Genomic DNA, 19,540 nt, shown 5'->3' on the forward strand with positions numbered 1-19,540 from the left:
GGACATGCTCAAGAAAAGGGAAGATGTGGCAATGAGAATCGTGGTTTATTGGGCACAGTGGGGAAGAGCTGATGGTTGGACTAGGTGATCTTAAGTCATCTTTCCCAACCTTAATGATTCTATGACTGTGTGGAAAGGGATTACATAAGGAGGTGACTGCCCTCTGTAACTCTGCAGGTTGTTGCACTCCTTCCTACTTGCCCTGGTGCCAAATGCCTCATGCTTTCAAGGCAGTGGAGAAAGACCTGTTTCACAAAGCAATTTTCTCATCCCCTCCACCCGGCACATCACGAAATCCAGGAAACACATGAAGATAAGTGGCAGTGAGATAAGGCAACAGAAAGTAAAATAAACCTAGTAAGAGCAAGTAAGTTGTCTGCAGTGAAAAGCCCTGCAGTATTATGCAAGAAAAGAAAAAAAAAGGTGACAGGCAAATACACCAATGTCTAGCTTAGGTACTCATCACACTCTTAGCAGCCCTACACTTAAGTGCAGCCTAAAGATACAGAGAAGACTTAAAGCAACCCCCTGCCATGGACTTCACCAAAGACTAGGCCAAACCTGTAAAATTATAGTTAAAGTTGGAAAAGACCACTCAGATCATCCAGTCTAACCATTAACCCAACCCTACCACACCCACTAAACCACATCCCTCAGCATCACAACTACCCTGTTCTCAAGCACTTCCAGGGACACTGACTTCACTACTTCCCTAGGCAGGCTGTGCCAATGCCTCACCAGTCTTCCTGAGATGGAATTATTTCACATTACGCTCCGGTGGAGAGCACCCAAACTTCAGGTGTTGAGGACAGGATCTGTCCTCAAACCATCCCACTGCACTTCTGCCAGCAGCCAGAAAGTTGAGTGTATGCCTTTCCCCCACGCTGTGCTTGCATTATTTATGCTCATTCCAAGCAGCAGCAGAATTCCTTCCTGCCACAGCACTGATACTTTATACCTTCTTTGCATGGACCATAATGTCAGCACAAGGTGCCAGGACAAGGAGATGGAGATCACCATGAATTCACCTTTGTCACTTTGAGATGCTCTGTCACCTGCTAGGGAGTTGTCATCTTCTCCCTGACTGTCTAATTTGGTCCTCCTATGTTATGCGTTTCCATACACGCTAAAGATCCACTGAATACGAGTGGCTTTGGGAACATGGCCTGTTTCAGATAAAGCTGAATAAGTGCCCTGAAGAAGACAGTTGATATCCCCAGTGTCCTTTTATAGAATCACAGAACGGCCTGGGTTGAAAAGGACCTCAAAGACCACCTAGTTCCAACCCCCTGCCATGGGCAGGGTTGCCAACCACCAGACCAGGCTGCCCAGAGCCACATCCAGCCTGGCCTTGAATGCCTCCAGGGATGGGGCATCCACAGCCTCCTTGTGTAACCTGTTCCAGTGCATCACCACACTCTGTGTGAAAAACTTCCTCCTAACATCCAACCTTTACTACAGGAATTAAAAAAAAAAACAACCTGTAGGGAAGAACACAGTCAGCTATCTGCAATGCCCCTTCTACCACCTTGCTTGAAACAAGGGAGCCTTTCAGATGAGCAACCTGAATGCTTACAGCTGTTTATCGTACCAAAATTTCTCATTCGGCACCACTCAGACCTTCACAGAGGGATGGATCAGCCACGTCACCAGAGTCGTATAACACTTTGATTTTATGGACTTAATTTAGGGCCGAACTCAAATCTCCCACCAGCCCAAACTCCCATCACTGAGGGCAGTGAGTTCTGCCTTTACACTGCAGTGCCACACAGCAGTCAGAGCCATTTTCCAAAGAAAACTGCAACAAGACAAAGTGGAATCCAAGAAACATCCACCATCTGACTCTAACACCTCATAGTAAAAATGACATTTTCGGTCTGACCCTGCTTTGTTCATTTACACCACAGAGCTGCTCAGTGCTTGGGTTTAGTCCTACAGGTGTTTACGCCCTTCTCAGCACTCAACATCCAGAAAGAAGCTTCATCAGCTGGAAGGATCTGCCAAAAAATAAGTTGCAGCCCTCACAGACATCTCCCACCACCCCCTTCCCTTCCCCCAGGGCATGGGAGGGCAGCCAGCAACCCCTGCTATAATCTATCCAGAATCAAATTCCACCACACATTATAACCTAGAGTCCTGCAAGTCACATTTACAGGGCTAACTGTAGCCCTCTCCTCCAAGAAAAGAGAAATAAACACAAACCTTGCCCATAATTTTTATTCAAATTGGATCTCAGGACTTTGCCCAAGCAATTAGAAGTTCCTCATGGTAGCTGCCCAGTGATGTTAAGAGCATTAATCACAAAGGCAAGAATCATGAATGCAAGTAAAAATAGCACAGGTTCTGCACACAGCTTTTTTTAAGCTTCACACCTACTCAGAACGATCTCTTGATCAGTTGTCAAGAACTGCTTCATTTGGGGATTTTTGTATGCCTTTTTATTGCTATTTAATTTTAGAACAAACGCTTCTGATTCATAAAAGCGGAGTAACTGTGAACACACTCTCCAAACCTTCTCTAGAATGCTTTGTTTGCAAGAGGCCAATCTCAAAATAAACTTTTTCGTGAGTTTTTAAATGTCAGTCTTCTGCTCACATCACTTAAACCTCCTGCACCGCAACCCAAACATTTTTAATCCTGGTAGGAGTGATACATAACATACAGAAAACAAATCTAATATAAATCTTCTGGCAGGAAACCCGTAGGATGGATTGGAGCGATTTCATCAGAGATAACTATCACACAAAGATCAACAGATGGGTTGAAACAATGAGATTCAAGTACTGACGAGGTACCACCAGCCACTCTAATCCCAAAATAACTGCTTCCAAGGACCAGCACGTTACAGCAATAGAACAAACTCAGTGTTTCATCAAATCGTAGCATCACCAAGATCATCCAGCCCAACTGTCCAGCTACCACCAGCATTCCCTCACAAAACCACATCCCTCAGTACAACATCCAACTGTTTCTTGAACACCTCCAGGGACGGTGACTCCACCACCTCCCTGGGCAGCCCATTCCAGCATCTGACCACTCTTTCTTTGCTGTTTTGCAATTAGCATTACTGTTCATAACAGCAGCGGCGCTCTGTTCTCAGCACTGAGTGATGACACCCTCTGCACTGTCCACACACACAGTAATAAAAGACTCCAACATCTCCATCAGTCTCAGGTGATCTGAAATGTGCCCCCCCCTGGCTCCCATGTCATTTTCTCACAGAGGGCAGATGTGGCACTGATGGACATAGTTTAGTGGGCACGGTGGTGATGGGTTGGAATAGATGATCCTTGTGGTCTTTTCCAACCTTAATGGTTCTACAATTCTCTGTGCAGCTTCAGAAATGCACCTCCAGCTCCTTCTCTACATTTTAGCTACGTGCCTCAATTCCTGGTGCTTTCTCAAATCCTTTCCTTTATCACTTGGACACAAGCAGGCACCAGCTAAATCCTTCAGCCACCAGCACCACCTGAGGTCCCCACTTCCCACATCAACATGAATTTAGCCAGCAAAAAGCCAATGAATAAACAAGACAGCACCTTCTCTGCCATCAGGATACCACCACACCCCCCCCTGCTGCACTCTCCTATTATGCTAGCATCTCAATGGCTGCAAACAGCGACCTGAAAAAGTGACTCAAAATACATATGTGTACTGAGTGGATCAGAAGCACACTTGGAGTAGCACAAGCCACAGCGGGAAAAAATATCCGTAGACTAAACAGCTGACACTTGCAATGTTTATTCTATTTCTAGTAACACTAGCATAAAGTTTTAATAAATGTTTCATTAAAACATCAGCTGTCTGTCCAGCCAATTATCACTCATAATCACAGCTATGTACTGCCTTCTACAGATGGTCTTACAGCTGTGTTACACTCCACCTCTGCAGAATCCTTTAGAACATCTGTTGAATATCTGTGTTTTCTCAGCTTGCTTATAATGCATCTACTATTCCGTTCCCCTAAAAATCGGTAAAGATGTATTTCCTTGTGACTTACAATCTACTAGTTGCCTGATGGCTCTTTGCTGTATCTATTTAAATAGCTTTTAGATTTTCTCTTAGTAACAGATTACACTGAGCCTCCATCTTATCGGAGGAGTTATCAGGATCTAATCCCTTATAAGCACTGAAGTTATTAGAGTTGTGAGACTATTTTCCTTCCTTCCATAATCTGTTGTAGAGGGAAAAAAAAAATAAGTGGGGGGAAGCCACTTGCACCCTTGCTCCCCTGATCTATGGTCCTAAACCCAAGGAGCTTCCTTACCCACTGCCCTGGCAAGAAGCTGAGAATGGAGGTTGCACACCAACATGGATGGGGTGCAGGCTGCACCAGAGCAATGCTATGCAAAGCAAAGTGTTCCCCTCAGAAAGTGCAGTTTGCAAAGGGAAACGCCATTTTAAGTTGTTTTTTCTTTAGTTTTGTTTCTTTCCTTTAATAAGCAGAATCCTTCAAGGCAAACAAATTTAAAAGGAAAAGAAAAGGGGGAGGTGGAATGCAGCAATACCCCAGGGTAAAGATGAGTTATCTCACCCAAAAATCAGTGCTCACGGGGATGGGAAGATGAAGGAACTGCTTCCCATTTTGCAATGGCTCCATCCCTTCCCACCCCAGAGAAAATCCCACCACTCTACCAGTGCTCCTGGATTTTGCAACTTCAGCCCCACTGCCTTCCAGGCAGCTCTGCCTATGATGAAAGCTATTTTTGGATAGTTTGGTAACAGATAACAATCCTTCTCCCTCCTCTTCCCCTTTGCCATCTCTGCCCTATGAGCTTAGTGCTTCCCTGAGCAACACAACCTGGTTCAGGCAGGGGATGGAGGCTGGAAAGGGGAGAGAAAATGGCATGGGGAGATGCAGCAGAGCCCTGTGGGAAGGCAAAAACGCAACCTGCACGATAAGGTGGGCAAACACCACCTCCACTCTCCAGCACGGTGGGTTTCTGAAGAACATCCCCAAAAGGTGCAAGAGCATCTTCCTCCCTGGCTCTCCACTGTTCCTCCACCCCTGCCTGGGCACTGAGATGCTGGAGCTTCCCATCACCTCCCACAGCTGCAAAACATCGATGTTCCAAAGTTAACATCTTGCAGCGACAAAACAGCAATCCCTGAGCAGCAGTAAAACACTCCCTGCACTGGAACAAGGAAGTTTCTCCCAAGACAACCTCACTCCTCCACTCCCCTGAAAAATGCATTTGCAAAAGGCAGCGGGAAGGGCACAAACAACTCCCTGCAAACTCCTCGCCAACTCTCATTTTGCTTTGCAAAAGCTGCGATTCGCCTCCCCTCCATCACTGCGGGCTTTTGAGGGTCTTTCTGTAGAAGAGATGCTCGTTGCAACACTTACTTGTCAGCCCAAATTTCAGTGCACAGCAATTTCAGAGCATTTTTGCTCAACAGCAGAGGGGAAAAGAAGCACATCCCCGTTGATTGTCTAGGAAAGGTTTGACAGCTCCACCAGGACATCTCATCCCACGACACGTCTACTGCTAATGCAAAATAAACCACCGCTACGTCTCTCGGCGTTTTTTTTTTCCTCCCTCTTTCGTGGCATGTCTGCAATTTTGGCACCCGAAAGCAAACCGGCCACGCTCCGAAGTCTGGGTGCTCCTTCTCGTGGTTTCCTCCCAGCACACACAAACCCCCGTACTTTTCCCACCCCTAAGTCCTGCAGAGGGGGACCCCGAGGACGGAGCCCATCCCTCTGCCTCCGCACTGAATTCCCCAGCGCACCTCTCCGAACAACAAAAGAGAGTTGAAGCAAACGTGTGGCACCTCGCTTCCCCCTTTTACCCCCCAACCCCCCCCCAAAATGTTTATTTTCAGCTTTTAAAAGACACCTTAATCCGCCATGTTGAGCCGACAAGCTTTATAAATATTCATTTACCGCAGTTCGGGAGCGCTACGGGGAAATATGTAGCGATCAGGGCTGCACATTTTGGCACAGCCGATTGCTTTCTTTTCTTTCTTTTCTTTTTCTTCCCCGTTATTTGAGGCAGCTCGGCTCCCCCCCTCCCCCCTCTTTTGCAGATTCAGAAGAAAGGCACTCGCACACCCAAAATAACTCTTTCCGAGGCATGCAATCATCAGCCTAGTAAATGTAAAAGGAGGTCGCGTGAGAACGTAGCAGGGAAGCACCATGAAGACAGATGGTAGTTTAAAGAGGAAAAACAAAACGAGAGAGAGGAAAAGCAAAAGAAAAAAAAAAAAAGAAAGAAAGAAAGAAAGAAAAAAAAAGAAGAAGAAGAAAGAGAAAGAACTAAGCGCATCTACAGCACGACAGGGAAAAGAAAGAAAGAAAGAAGGAAGGAAAGAAGGAAGGAAAGAAAGCTCCGCACGCCCGCGGTGAATCGCGCTCGCGGTGCCGCGGAAGGACGGCAGCGGGGAGCGGCAGCCGCAGCCCCGAGCGCAGGTACCGAGCGGCACGGCCGGGGCTGCGCCCCAGCGGCCCCGCAAACACTTCACAACAACTCCACCGCGAGCACAATTCCACGCCCCGCTGCCATCTCCCCTCCGCTTTTTTCTTTTTTTTTTCTTAAAAAAAAAAAAAAAAATTAATAAACCTTGGAAAAGAAGCGGCTCCCTCCACCTCCTCCCCCACAAAAATAATAACAAATAAAATAAAGAGAAATGCCAGCAGGGAGAGTGCAAAGGAGCCGCAGGGTGCGGCGCTTACCTGAGCAAGTTTGGGATTTATTTTTTTAGTTATTTTTTTTTTCCGCTGCGCGGAGCCGACCCGTCCCTCCGCCCGCACCCGCGGCAGACTCATTCCAATATGGCATCCGCGCAGTGCGCATGCCTGCCGCTCTTTTTAGGGCTTTTTTTTTTTTTTTTTTTTTTTTTTTTTAGCAGCCAACTCCTTCAGTGACCTTTTTCAGCAGTTTCAAAAAATAAAATAAAATAGAACTTAAAAATAAATCCGCGCATCCTCCCCCTATGGTAGTCAGCATCAGCGCGGTGCCGCCGGGGCGGCGGTGCGGGGCAGCGCGGTCTCTCCGTGCGCGCAATTTTGAGCGAGAAAATGCCGAAAAGCCATCGGAGCTTCCAGCGTAGTGGGAAATTTGCACTGTTTTTTCCCTCCCCACTCCTCCCCGCAATCTTTTCGCTTGGGTTTGGTGGCTGATTTTGTCTGGCAAAGAAACTTTCGGGGAGGATGGGGATACAGCGATATGGGGAAAAGCACCGCGGCTCCTTCAGTCCCTGTCCTGACACCCCCTGGCTCCTGTACTGCCGTATTATCTGCTTATTCCCCATTGTTGGAAAGAAAAAAAAAGGCACGAAACAACACCAGGCAGGCGAAGAACAAGACAAGATGCGAAATCAACTGGTGCGTACCCTCCCAGCGCGCAGCACACGCACAACTTTCCCGTTATCGTTTGCATCTTAGATCATTCTCTTTTATTTTTCCTTTAGTGCCTGCAGATGAACGGCAGTATCGCGACGTGCGGATGTGCTGGTGAGGGGGTGTTTGCGCGTTCAGCCACACTGCGGATTTTTTTTAGGATTTGTTTTTTTTTTTTTTTCTTTTCTTTCTTCCAAGCTGCTGAAATCGTCCCCGACGCAGCGCTGGAAACCGCGCCGCGCCCCTCGCACCGATTGGTTCCGCTTCCCTGTGGGGTGCTTGAAAAATCCCCAGGGGGATTAAAACCCCCCTCTGCACCCGGGATTATTTGGGATGCCCCAATTGGTGGTACCCGGCCATCTCCAGAGCTTCCCCTACACAAGTTTGCTCAGCAGCTGAGGTGTTCGCAGGAATTTTGCTACCTGCCTTGCAGCCCTGCCTAAAAGCTGAGCAATGCTCATCTGCTGGGGATTTTTGGACACTTTTTAACCCTTTTTCCTGCAGCATTCCTGATAGGGCTGAGGATGCAGGACACCTTTGGAGCATTTCCTGGGATCCGTGTATGCATTCATCAGGAGAGCAGAAGGAAGGGGTTTCCTTGCTTCTGGGCTTTGTTCTTTCTGCAGGGAGGGTGTTCTGACACCCTCACATGGTGAGGACATGTCAAAGCAGTGGCAGTGATTCAGAATCATAGAATGGCCTAGGTTGAAAAGGACTACAATGATCATCTAGTTTCAACCCCATGCTATGTGCAGGGTCGTCAGTCACCACACCAGGCTGCCCAGAGCCACAACCACCCTGGCCTTGAATCCCTCCAGGGATGGAGCATCCACTTTTCCCACAGTTAACCCCAGCTCTCCTCCATCCCATTGCAATCACCATCATCCTTTCACTGATCGTTGCCCAGAACTCAATGCTGAGCCTCCATCAACCCTTCTCCTTTCCCTTCCACCATTCCATATCCTTTTTCTCACACCTCTCATAGGTACATCAGCACACCATGGTGTGTTTGTGCCTCAAAACAAGTGAGGCAATAGAGATGAAGGGGATGCATTCATGGAGAAAAGAGCAAATGCTTCAGACCGTGCATTTCTTCGCCACATTCTTGCCATTTGTGGTCCATCTCCAAAAGGTCATGGCTTGGCTCCTCTTGCTCCAGCAGAGTTGCTGTGAAATAAACACTTCAAGCAATTCGTATTTTTCAGGCTTACAGGTTGTATGGGATTTCAAAATAGAAAAGAAATCCTGTCAGAGCTTCAAGATATGACAAAAACTCCAACAGATGCCGGGAAAGCACTGAAGTCCTATTTCTCCAGATGATCGTGGAAGTGGTTGACATTTTCAGCACGGTGACATTTCATATTTTCAGCATATTTGTGAGTGGAAGATGCCCTGCAAACATGATACCTGTGTTCTTGCTCCTTTTAACCTGCTCTAAATTAGGTTACCCTGAGGCTTCTTTCACTTTGGCATATTTCAGTGTGGCTAAGGTTGTGGCATGTTCTGACACTGCTGTCATCCAAGCTAGGGACACACCAGCAGTTCTCACTGCATGAAGTTTTTTTTCCAGCTCCCTTCCATTAGATGCATTTGTGCTTTATTCTCATTCCCATTTAGAATCATAGAATCACAGAATCATAGAATTGTTTGAGTTGGAAGGAACCCTTAAAGGTCATCTGGTCCATCTCCCCTGCAATGAACAGTGACACCTCCAGTTACATCAGGTTGCTCAGAATCCCATTCAGCCTGATCCTGCTTGTCTCCAAGGATGGGGCATCCATAAATCTCATTTAAGGGCTCTTATGTTCCTCTGATCTCTCTGGAGTTTCTTCCTCCCTCTCGGCCCTCTCTTATTTTCACTTAGAGACCATTTCTGAGCAGCTGACAGCATGTACATAGAGATGTAAAAGAAAGCATTATCCTTGTGCAAGGAATTTATTATCTAAATTAGCTTGGCGGAAGGTGTCTAAAATAAAATCAAGGCTGAGGGAGAAAATCCCTCCAAATTTTTTTCCAAGTGGCTGTTTCTGTAAAACTTAGAGATACAAATGTCAGGTCTGATCTGTAGATGACTGTAACGACTCCTGCTGGTGGCTGAGACGTTGGGTCTTGCTCATAGCTGGGAATACAAATTGGTTTAGTGGACATAAAGTACAGCAATATCTGAGTGATTTCATTTTAGTTCTACCTTCTAAAGCATTACTGGGAAAAAGAAACTACTCAGAGAAATACTGAGTTGCCCCAGCCTCATACTCCATGATTCTGTGATAGTATCCCAAGATTTAAAATAGGTTTAATCCCTGGTGAAAAATCACACCAAGCTTAGCTGCTTAATTTTAGTCTCAGTAGCACTGTGTTCTCAAGGGTATATCTTCAACTATTAAGTTACATAAACTTTGCTGCTATTAATGCTGCAGTGTCACACCTGTTGGCAGCCACCTAACACCCAAACTTGTATTTCAAGTTGAGAAAAGAAGTTTCTCAATATTTTTTTGATTGATGTTTTTAAGAAAAATGCTTTTATGTAAATAGGACTCATAAAAGATTTACCTGAGCACCAAGTACTCAAGTTATGATTATCATCTAACTGCCCATATTCACCTCCCCAGAATGTTCAAGTTGTCCATAGCTGAGGAAGAGAAACATGTACAACCCAGTGGAATTCACAATCTCATTGTTTCAAATTAGGAATCAGTGGTTTCTGAGCTCCAGAATAGGTTATCAACACAAAAAAGTGCATCCACTTCCCAACCTGGAATCTGTAGCAGGTCTAGGCTTTAGAGGACAGGTGGGGATGTAAAGAGACTCCCCTCCAAAAAGGGATGCAAGAACATGTGCACACAAATGTTATGGCATTAACACTCCCAATTTCTCTCTTTAGGAAAGATAAGTGCCCTGGAGGAGAGCCATCAGTAGGATTTATAGAGGGATGTGCATCTTGGCATCCTTTCCTGTCCCTGATTTCACCATGTGCCTGAAGGACTCAGGCTGTCCCACAGTCTTAACAGAGTGCTGAGATGATGCATGTATTTGTGCACAGTGTGTAGGCTTTTCACAAACATAATGGTTGGACTAGATGATTTTAGTGATCTTTTTCCAACCTTAATGATTCTATTATACTATAAATCAATGCATTAGTCTGGTAGGTGGTACAAATTGTGGAGTGTGATACCACATAAAATAGAAAAACTCCAGCTTTAGCAGTTCAGCTGTGATATACACCATCATATGGGGCAGAAGTTATTTAACAATAGCCAGGTTTGTATCTGGAGGAGTTTGGGGAGGTAGTGGACTGCTCTAGAATGTTGCCATTGAGTTACAGTGAGGGGGGGCAAAGATGTGTAGCCCACAGTGATGAATTAATTGGGGATGATTAGCGGTGTCAAACCTGAGCTGTTGGACTAGATGATCTTAGTGGTCTTTTTGAAGTTAAACGATTCTGTGATTCTATGAAGCATGGAGACACTGCCCAGCAGGATCTTGGTGTCAGTGGAGATCCACATCTGTTCAGCCCATCCTCATCATCACGTGCATCTTCTGCCATAGATATCTCCTTTCTGCAGGACTGCTGTTGGGTTCATGATGGAGCAGCTCTCCATTGGGACTTGGAACTGGATGATTCTTAAGGTCTTTTCCAATCTAAGCCATTCTACAATTCTGTGATTTCCACCCCTCCATGCCTTCAGATTTAAGTTTTACAACATTCAACCCACTATACCCTCTATCTCTTCACGAGCAAAAGGCATCTCAAGGCTGTCACTTCATGCTAGCTGATGTCAATGTTGTGTTGGGGATTGCTATGTCTTACATACACCTTTGTCTCCATTTTATTCATTGGCTTCAATTCGGAGAAGTGATCCCTGTTAGCAGACGCCGGGATGCTCTAAGCCTAGTTTCGCAGTGCCATCTTCTGGAGAATAATATCACATTTCAACTGCATTTTGCGGACACCCTTTTCTCCTGATTTACTGTTGAACGTAAGGTGCTTTGAAGGAAAGTGAAATCACTTCAGATCGCCACAGCTGGCATCATCTAAGGAAGAGATTAGCATAAATGTGGTTAGTCTGAAATTTAAACTCTCTCTTTATGCTTCACAGCAAAAGTTTCAGGCACCATGAGCTACAGTGAGATTCTTGGCTGGGAATTTGTAATATGTTCTCCTTGGAATGAGAAAGAATGAGGTTTATACCTCCCAGCACTTTGCTCCACTTTATTGACAGCATCAGACAGGTCTGTGGTGGTTGCAAAACTACACATCTAGTCTCTACTTCAAAGCAAAAGCAGTCTTTCTTGCATCTTACTGGCCAAATTTTATTTATTTTTGTATTGCTATGTAGGGGCTGTGGCTGCTCAGCAGAAAGACAAAGACTAGTTTTAACATTAATTGGAAAAGCTGAGCCAGTGCATCATGTCTGCAGCTGAAGACTGCTTAGAAAATGTGCTGAACAACAGCTCTTCCACCTCAGCAGTAAATGAAAAGGAAGCACATGTTATATCCAATAAATCACAGCACTGAGGTTCAATACTGAGGCTCATAGCTATGTCTTATTGATCAGACTTGCACTGCAGAAGAGATCCACTCCCACACCAAGGTCTTGCTCATTTGTACCATTTATAACAGATTCACTATTTACTTTGATTATTTACATAGCAAGAAAACACCTCACAGTGTGTTTAACCTCCAAGACATCGTGTTGGTAAGCGATTCTGGGAAAACTGAGGCCAAATCCTCTGACTGACAAGCATGACCAGGAACTTTTAGACTATAAACAAAGCCAAATTCTACCTCACATCTGCATTTCTCATCATTTCTGTTGTACCCCAGTGGGGATCAGAGCCTTTGCTGCAAGCTGAGTGCAGTCTGTATCACAGTACATGAGTTGTCCTAGCTCTGTGCGCTCAGTTTTAGTACCGAGTTGAGTTTATGAACTTGCCAGTTGCAATTAGGTTCCCATGCATGACACATTTCATGCTGAACTTTTTTCAGTGAGTACCTCCCTTGTCCAGTTTTCAACGAGCTGGACAAAACCTGGAGGAGAGGACACAGCATTCAAAGGGTTATGTCAGAAATCACACTCAAGTGTAACAAAAAATTCATTTTGCAATTACACAGCTGGTGTTCTCTTCCCTCTTTCCAGTCTCTGTTTGCTGCCACCCCTAAAATAACAGTGAAGGGGTGTGCTAGTGATGTTTTGGATCTACAACAGTAAGTTGAAAATGATACATTTAGAAACATCTCTCTGAAGCTGACTGTGAAGCAGGCATGTCAATGGCTCTCACTGTTTTAACAGATCCTTCTGTATTAAGGAGAAAGATTAAGTATAAAATGCCACTAATTGCACATAAAGGCATCAGTTTCCACAGAAGGGTAAGTGTACATTGTATCCAGCTTAATCTCCATCTGCCCCTAAGAGCATAATTGATTTTTTATTTTAATTTGAAGAAGCTGACACTTCTATTTCTTCACTGCCAGGTTGCTAAGCACATTTAATAAGAATGCATACAAGCGGGGGAGTCTACAATATGCTATTAAAAGTAATAGGTAACATATTTAAGGTCATAATGAGCTTGGAACTAAGTACCTCAGTCCAGGGATCGAGAGGGAAGGTGTATAAATACTTTTCTTACTAGGATTCTGTTGAGCAAGATATGGCTGTTGGTTAATAAATAAAGAAGAGATTTCTTGTGAAAGCTTTTCAAAGGGAATTCTATCTCAAAAAGTGGATTTTCTGGTCTTTTTTAAAAGAGATGGTCTCAATGTCTCCTTTTCTCCATCTCTATTATAGAGAAATAGTGCTCTGACTTTATACATTTCCTTGAGATTCACGGCTGAAAAACACCAGTGCTTTTCTTCTTCGTTCAAGCTCTGCAGTCATCTTCCCCCTTCCTATTAGGCCCACAGCTGCATTAGATGTATTTTTACTTTTATCAGAAAATACATCCCTGTTGAATGAGATGCTTTCTCCTCATTTGAAGCTAGGAGATGCACAGCAGAATGGGTGGCATCCAGCCCAGTACTGCATGGGGTTCCTTTGCAAGTCCCTACACTGAGTTGACAGATTGGGATATCCCTTTCATGGTGCTCTGAGCTCTATGAACTGTTGGGGAGTCAAACCACATGGGTATAGCTTTGATGACAAACATAGTAGAGGATATTTACAGCAAGATCTCCAAAATCCCAACTTTTATTATGATGTTGATACTCTTTTCTCCATTTTCTAAATCTTAATAAGCCTATCCAGGACACATCTTGTGACGTTATTCCAATCTTGTACAGAGCAAACAATGTGTTGAAGTAGCAGCATCTTGTCTATTTGAAATTCACATATGCACTGAAATCCTGCGAAGAGCCTCAGGTTCTACTTCTGCCACAAAGCTGCAGCCAAACCTGAAAAATTCAAGCCTGAAGTTGTAGTGAGATAGGAGTTGGTCTCTTTTCCCAGGTAACAGCGATAGGATGAGAGGGAATGGCTGCAAGTTGTGCCAGAGGAGGGTCAGGCTGGATGTTAGGAAAAAATTTCTTCTCAGAAAGAGTGGTGAGACATTGGAACAGCTGCCAAGGGAAGTAGTAGAGTGACCATCCCTGGAGATGTTCAAGTAAAGAGCAGATGTGACACTGAGGGACGTAGTTTAGTGGGCATGGTTGTGACTGATTATTGGACCAGATGATCTTAGTGGTCTTTTCCAACATGAACCATTCTATGATTCTACGGGAAAAAAAAGCATCCTGGCCACCAGAAATAACTTTAACAACCTCAAAACTCCACCGTAGATACAACTTTAGACCCAAATGTAGCCATCTCCTAAATCCTGCCCCAAAGTTAAGGAACAGTACACAAGCAACTTCTGGCATCCGTGCTAGCCCTGCTTTTCGGTGTGTTCAGCTGAACTGTGAAATAAGCTACTTGCAAGGCTTATTCCCATCACTCTCTGATCAGCTACGCACCATAAATATTAATTCCTTCCCGGGTTTTCCTTTGGATTGAACCAACCATTTCCCTATGAGATGAAACCTGGTGAGTTCATGGGTCACTTGAAGGATTTCCCTTTGTAGGCTATACATTTTTCTTCCCCTGTCCTTCACAGTCATCTAAGTCTACCCCATCACAATGCACGCCACAAGTGTCCTTAGAACACTCTGCCAGTTCTCTATGGAAGGGTTTTGCTACAAACACTCTGCATTTTCAGACTTTGTGTCCTGAAAATTAATTCTTATCTTAGGGCCAGAGAGATGCCATGTAAATCCCATAGTAGATCACAGTCAAATTCCAATATTGAGTAGACATTACCAGCAGCCCTGGGAAGAGGCCAGCCATAAGTTAGATGTACGTGATTTCACCTGGAGGCTGGAGATCTCTCCTTATATCAGATGACACTAGAAGGGTTTATACAGTGAAGATTTCACCAGCACTGGAGGGGCCTTTTGGGGTCAGTTGCACTACCAAAAGCATTAATATGAAAAACTTCTCCATCCCCACTTTTTGACCACCTCTCATTATAGATGTGAGGTACAGATGTGGAAGTTCTTTCAAGAAAAAAATAGGTTTTAGTACTGTGAAAAGCTTTCCTCTAAAGGAACACATCTCTTCACACAGTGCAAACATCTTCTGTATTCATGTTTGCATCTACAATTGCATATTGTAAAACAAGAGGTTTTAGTCTGACAAATCTTAGCGCTTGTCACAGAGTCCTTTAATTTGCCTCCTTACAAATAAAATGATATCACCCTGTCTTGTCAAGAGGAAGTGTCAGCTGAGAAGCACTGGGTTTAAAGCTGTCTTTCAGTAAACAAATCATGCACACAGTCCATAATTAATTGTGCTACTGCTTATGAAATATCCTAATTCTTCAGGATCCACAAAAAAAAAACCCAACAGCCTAACATGTTAGCACAAACACAGAGTGAAAGCAGAAACTATGGCAAAGGGGGATGCTGGAAGAGATGCCAACAGGACAAGGCAGGAGTAAACATCTTCTATTTGAGAAATGGGAAGTTGGAAACGTCAGGGATGAGAGCTCATATAATAGTGTCTTCTTAAACTGCCAAAGATAAGGTCACTGTTGCATAATTGGGATGTGCTGTTTCCTGGCATTTGAAGGGTTTATTTGGGTGCATTGCAATTTCCCCAGCTTGAACTCAACCTGGCCGCTGGGGTAAAAATGAACAAGGAACCCTTTTACAAATACATCAATGGTAAGAGGAGGACTAAGGAGAATCTTCATTCTTTACTGGATGCGGCAGGGAATGTGACGACTGAGGGTAAGGAAAAGGCAGAGGTTCTGAATTGCCTTCTTTACAGCTGTTTTTAGGTCAGACCAGATATCCTCAGGGAAATCTACTCTCTGACCTGGTAGTCTCAGCTGCGATGTGGACTGAAGCCCCTGCGATTAGGGAGGACACAGAGACCTACTACTCCAGGTGGCCAAGAAGGCCAATGGCATCCTAGCTTGCATCAGAAATGGTGTTGCCAGCAGGAACAGGGAAGTGATTGTCCCCCTGTGTTCAGCACTAGTGAGGCTGCACTTCGAGCACTGTGTGCAGTTTTGGGCCCCTCACTGCAAGAAAGACATTGAGGCTCTGGAGCGTGTTCAAAGAAGGGCAACAGAGCTGGTGAGGGGTCTGGAACACAGGCCTGATGAGGAGTGGCTGAAGGAGCTGAGATTGTTCAGCCTGGAGAAGAGGAGGCTCAGAGGAGACCTCATTGCTCTCTATAACTACCTGAAGAGAAGTTGTAGTGAGCTGGGGGTCGGTCTCTTCTCTCGTGTAACTAGTGATAGAACTAGAAGGAATGGCTTCAAGCTGCACCAGAGGAGATTTAGATTGGACGTAAGTAAACACTACTTTTCTGAAAGAGTGGTCAGGCACTGGAATGGGCTGCCCAGGGAGGTGGTGGAGTCACCGACCCTGGAGGTGTTCAAGGAACGTTTGGATTTTGTGTTGAGGGACATGGTTTAGTGAGAACTATTGGTGATAGGTGGATGATTGGACTGGATGATCATGAAGGTCTTTTCCAACCTTGGTGATTCTATGATTCTGTGATTCCTCCATCAGCACCATGCAGTCTTTATTGACATTGCTCTTAGCTCCCATTTGGCTTTACAAGAAGTATACCTACAAACTTTACCAGGTTTTTAATGATGTCTTTTAGCAAGGTTAATCAAAGCATAATTATATGTTAAGCAACAAGTTTCACACATTTAGAACCAATGGAGAAAGGGATTTTTTTAGCATGACCATCCCTAATTGCACTAGGAAAACCTTCTGGACAGTAAGGCAGAGCAGACAAAGAGGGAGAGAAGGTTGTTGGGGTGTTCAAGGCCAAATTAGATGGGAGGGGATCCTGGCCTTCCTGATCTAGTGCCTGAATTAGTGGTTGGCAATCCTGTCCACAGCAAGAGAGCTGGAACTGGATGATCTTTGAGGTCACTTCCAACCCAAGTCATTCTGTGATTCTATGAGCAAGTCAGTCTGCACTGTCTGTTTCCTTCTGAGTCTGGACAATTGACTCTTATGCTCTTCTGTTCCTATGAAATGACTAGGAAAGGTTCAGGTTGAATTGCAAGAAAGATATTCTTCACCAGAGGGTGGTAGGCACAGAAAGGCTCCCCAGGATAATGGTCACAGCCCCAAGCTGCCAGAGTTCAAAAAGCCTATGCACAATGCTCTCAGAAGTAGGGTTTGGATTTTGGCTGGCCTTTTATGGAGCCAGGATTTGGACTCAGTGATACTTAGGGATATTCTATAACTCTGTGATTCTATGACTTGTGCTCAGCCAAGCAGCGTGATGAGATAGGTGAGCTATATCCATGGAGACACAGAGCAATTTGATCAACATGACAGCACAGAGAAGAGAAGTAGATAATTAATTTTCTTTTCTACATGACAGGCTTTAAAATGAACTTCATTTTCAGCACAAACATTTAAAAAATCAATCCACAAGGAATACTTTCTATCTACAGATAGGACCCCACCTCCTGGCAGATGCTCTTCCAATTGTTTTGAAGCACTCTGCTAGAGCAAAAGGCAGAATACACTATAATGACTGAAAAGACATGCAAAGTCATTCAAAGGTGTTTGTGCAGCAAACTTGTAATTTTCAAAGGAGACAGTGCAAATTCATACTCAGTGGGAAAGGAGTAGTATTTCCCTTGGACTGTTTGGAAAATTCTCAGAAAGGTGGCCCTTGTCAGGGCAAACCACAAATTTACAGTACAATTTAAAAAAGGATTAGCTTCAGCACTCTCAGGTTTAAGGCACAGAGAGGTGTCTTTGCCAGGTGACTGGTCACAGCCCAATAACTCATCATTAGACCATTCCGCCTCCTCATTTTTCATTTCACCTGGTAGTTTTAATGCTATCTTCTCAAATGCCTTTTTCTAGCCAGTAGCTGAAGGCTAGTAGAGTTCAAAAACCTCTACAATTGTACAGTTGTTTACAGGGCTCTTTAAGACATGACATGCATTATGTATGAAGCTTTAGAACAACCAGCTGTATCAGAGATGATGGAAAACATAAAAGCAACACAGCAGTGTTACTTCCTACAGCACTTTGTTAAGTGTGACAAGAGATAGGAGATCCAAGCCAGATAACATTGTAGTAGGAAACTATCTTCCCAAGAGAATCCTAAAGAATGTAATGGTAAATATGATTTTTAAAATCATTGAGAGACTAAAGGTTCCTTCAAAGAAATCTGGAAAATGTTTTAGACTATATTAATCTGTATGATCTAGGATATACTTAGATATCTGCCTTTGAAGTATCATTTCCCTTTGCAATCAGTGGAGAAAATCACTGTAGGGGAGTTGGCTGGAAGGATTATTCACTCCTGGGTACATAGCAAATGTTACATATGTGCCCGAGACTTCCTAGCTTCAACATCTGAGTATTCCCTGCCTCCATTGCAATGAAACCTGTTCCCTGGGACAATAATACTCTTCAAATCCCTTGGTTTTGACCCTCAGGTGAGAAGCATCCTAAATGCAAGAAACACAGAAAATGTGAGAAGCTTCCAAATTCAAACAAAAACTAAGTCTTGGGAGCAGAAGTTCCTCCATAGGGTCATGACTCACATGATAACATTAATTCCTGCATGTATCAGTTTCTCTGTATTGGATCTACACTGCTTTCAGTCTTCTTAAACCAAGCCCTAAATGTGTGTCCATGGGAAGTTTTTCTCCAAGAGCCCAAAGGGATTATAATTTCATGAGAAAGGCACATGGTGTAATGAAAGCTTTTTCTCCAAGAAGAACTGTAACATCAGTGGTGCACAGTGGTTACCAAGAGCTTATATCCACTTTAAGTGGTATCAAGAGCTGGAGCAATTGAACAACAGTAAGAAGAAAATGAGCAATAAATCAATTTTTACTGCATGCCACTAAACAGACCTCGCTAGAAAATATGTGTTTATACTGGCCAATTTAAGGATGGATGGAAACAGACAGAAGCAAGGACAAGCACTCTCACATTTTCTGAAGAAATAAATGATTTTTAAAATTATTTTTGCCTTAGCCAATAGCTTTCTGATGAACAAAAAAGAAAACTGGAATATTTTCTTGTATGTTTAGCACAGATGCAGCAAGTGCACAATATGCTCTTTGTTTACAGAGAGGAAATACCCGCTCATGTGAGAGACAAACCCACTTTGTACCCTTATGGAATGTGGCTGTGCTGGCTTCCCTGGAAAAACCACCCTGACCTCCCTATGGGACTCCCCACTGCTGTCACATCTCTTCCCTTTTTCATGCCCTACATCCTTCAGCCACCACTCTTTGTTTCACCTCTTTGGTTTGGTATGGGTTTCCAACTCACACTCCTGTCTACACCACACTCTGATACAGACATACACATCTAGAAATTATATAATTGATGTAATATGTTCCCTGCTGAAAACAGAATAAAACAAGCCCACAGGCTGAAATGAAGAGAGACAGTTAACACCTGTTGTAGTCAGAGATAATGCTCTCTGATGCAGAGACTTCCCGACAAATAAGGACCATCTCATCCACAAGTTCACACCCAAATTCACTGTAGCAGCCTTCCCTTCTGTATCTAAGTAGTTGATATAGGCTGCCCTTAAGGCAATTATGGATAAACAGGCACCTCGTGTACCTTGATCCCAAGGACTTTTAGATATGACTCATGCAAGAGGAATTCCATGGCAGAGGCATGAATGTCATTGCCTGGGAATGCAGTCTAAG

The 19,540-nt window shown here is 44.2% G+C and overlaps 1 protein-coding gene across 2 annotated transcripts in view; it reads right to left on the reverse strand.

Annotated features, from left to right (window-relative positions):
• The window catches only part of SFMBT2 (Scm like with four mbt domains 2), a 115,580-nt gene extending 108,805 nt beyond the window's left edge, over positions 1 to 6,775 (reverse strand). For both annotated transcript variants that reach the window (XM_090134416.1, XM_031609234.2), the window contains exon 1: positions 6,677 to 6,775. The gene's annotated coding sequence lies outside the window, so the exon portion shown is untranslated. The remainder of the gene's footprint in view (positions 1 to 6,676) is intronic.
• Between the last annotated feature and the right edge of the window lie 12,765 nt (positions 6,776 to 19,540).

This window comes from Phasianus colchicus, chromosome 1 (genome assembly GCF_987193195.1).
Source record: "Phasianus colchicus chromosome 1, bPhaCol1.hap1.1, whole genome shotgun sequence".
Lineage (NCBI taxonomy): Eukaryota > Metazoa > Chordata > Aves > Galliformes > Phasianidae > Phasianus > Phasianus colchicus.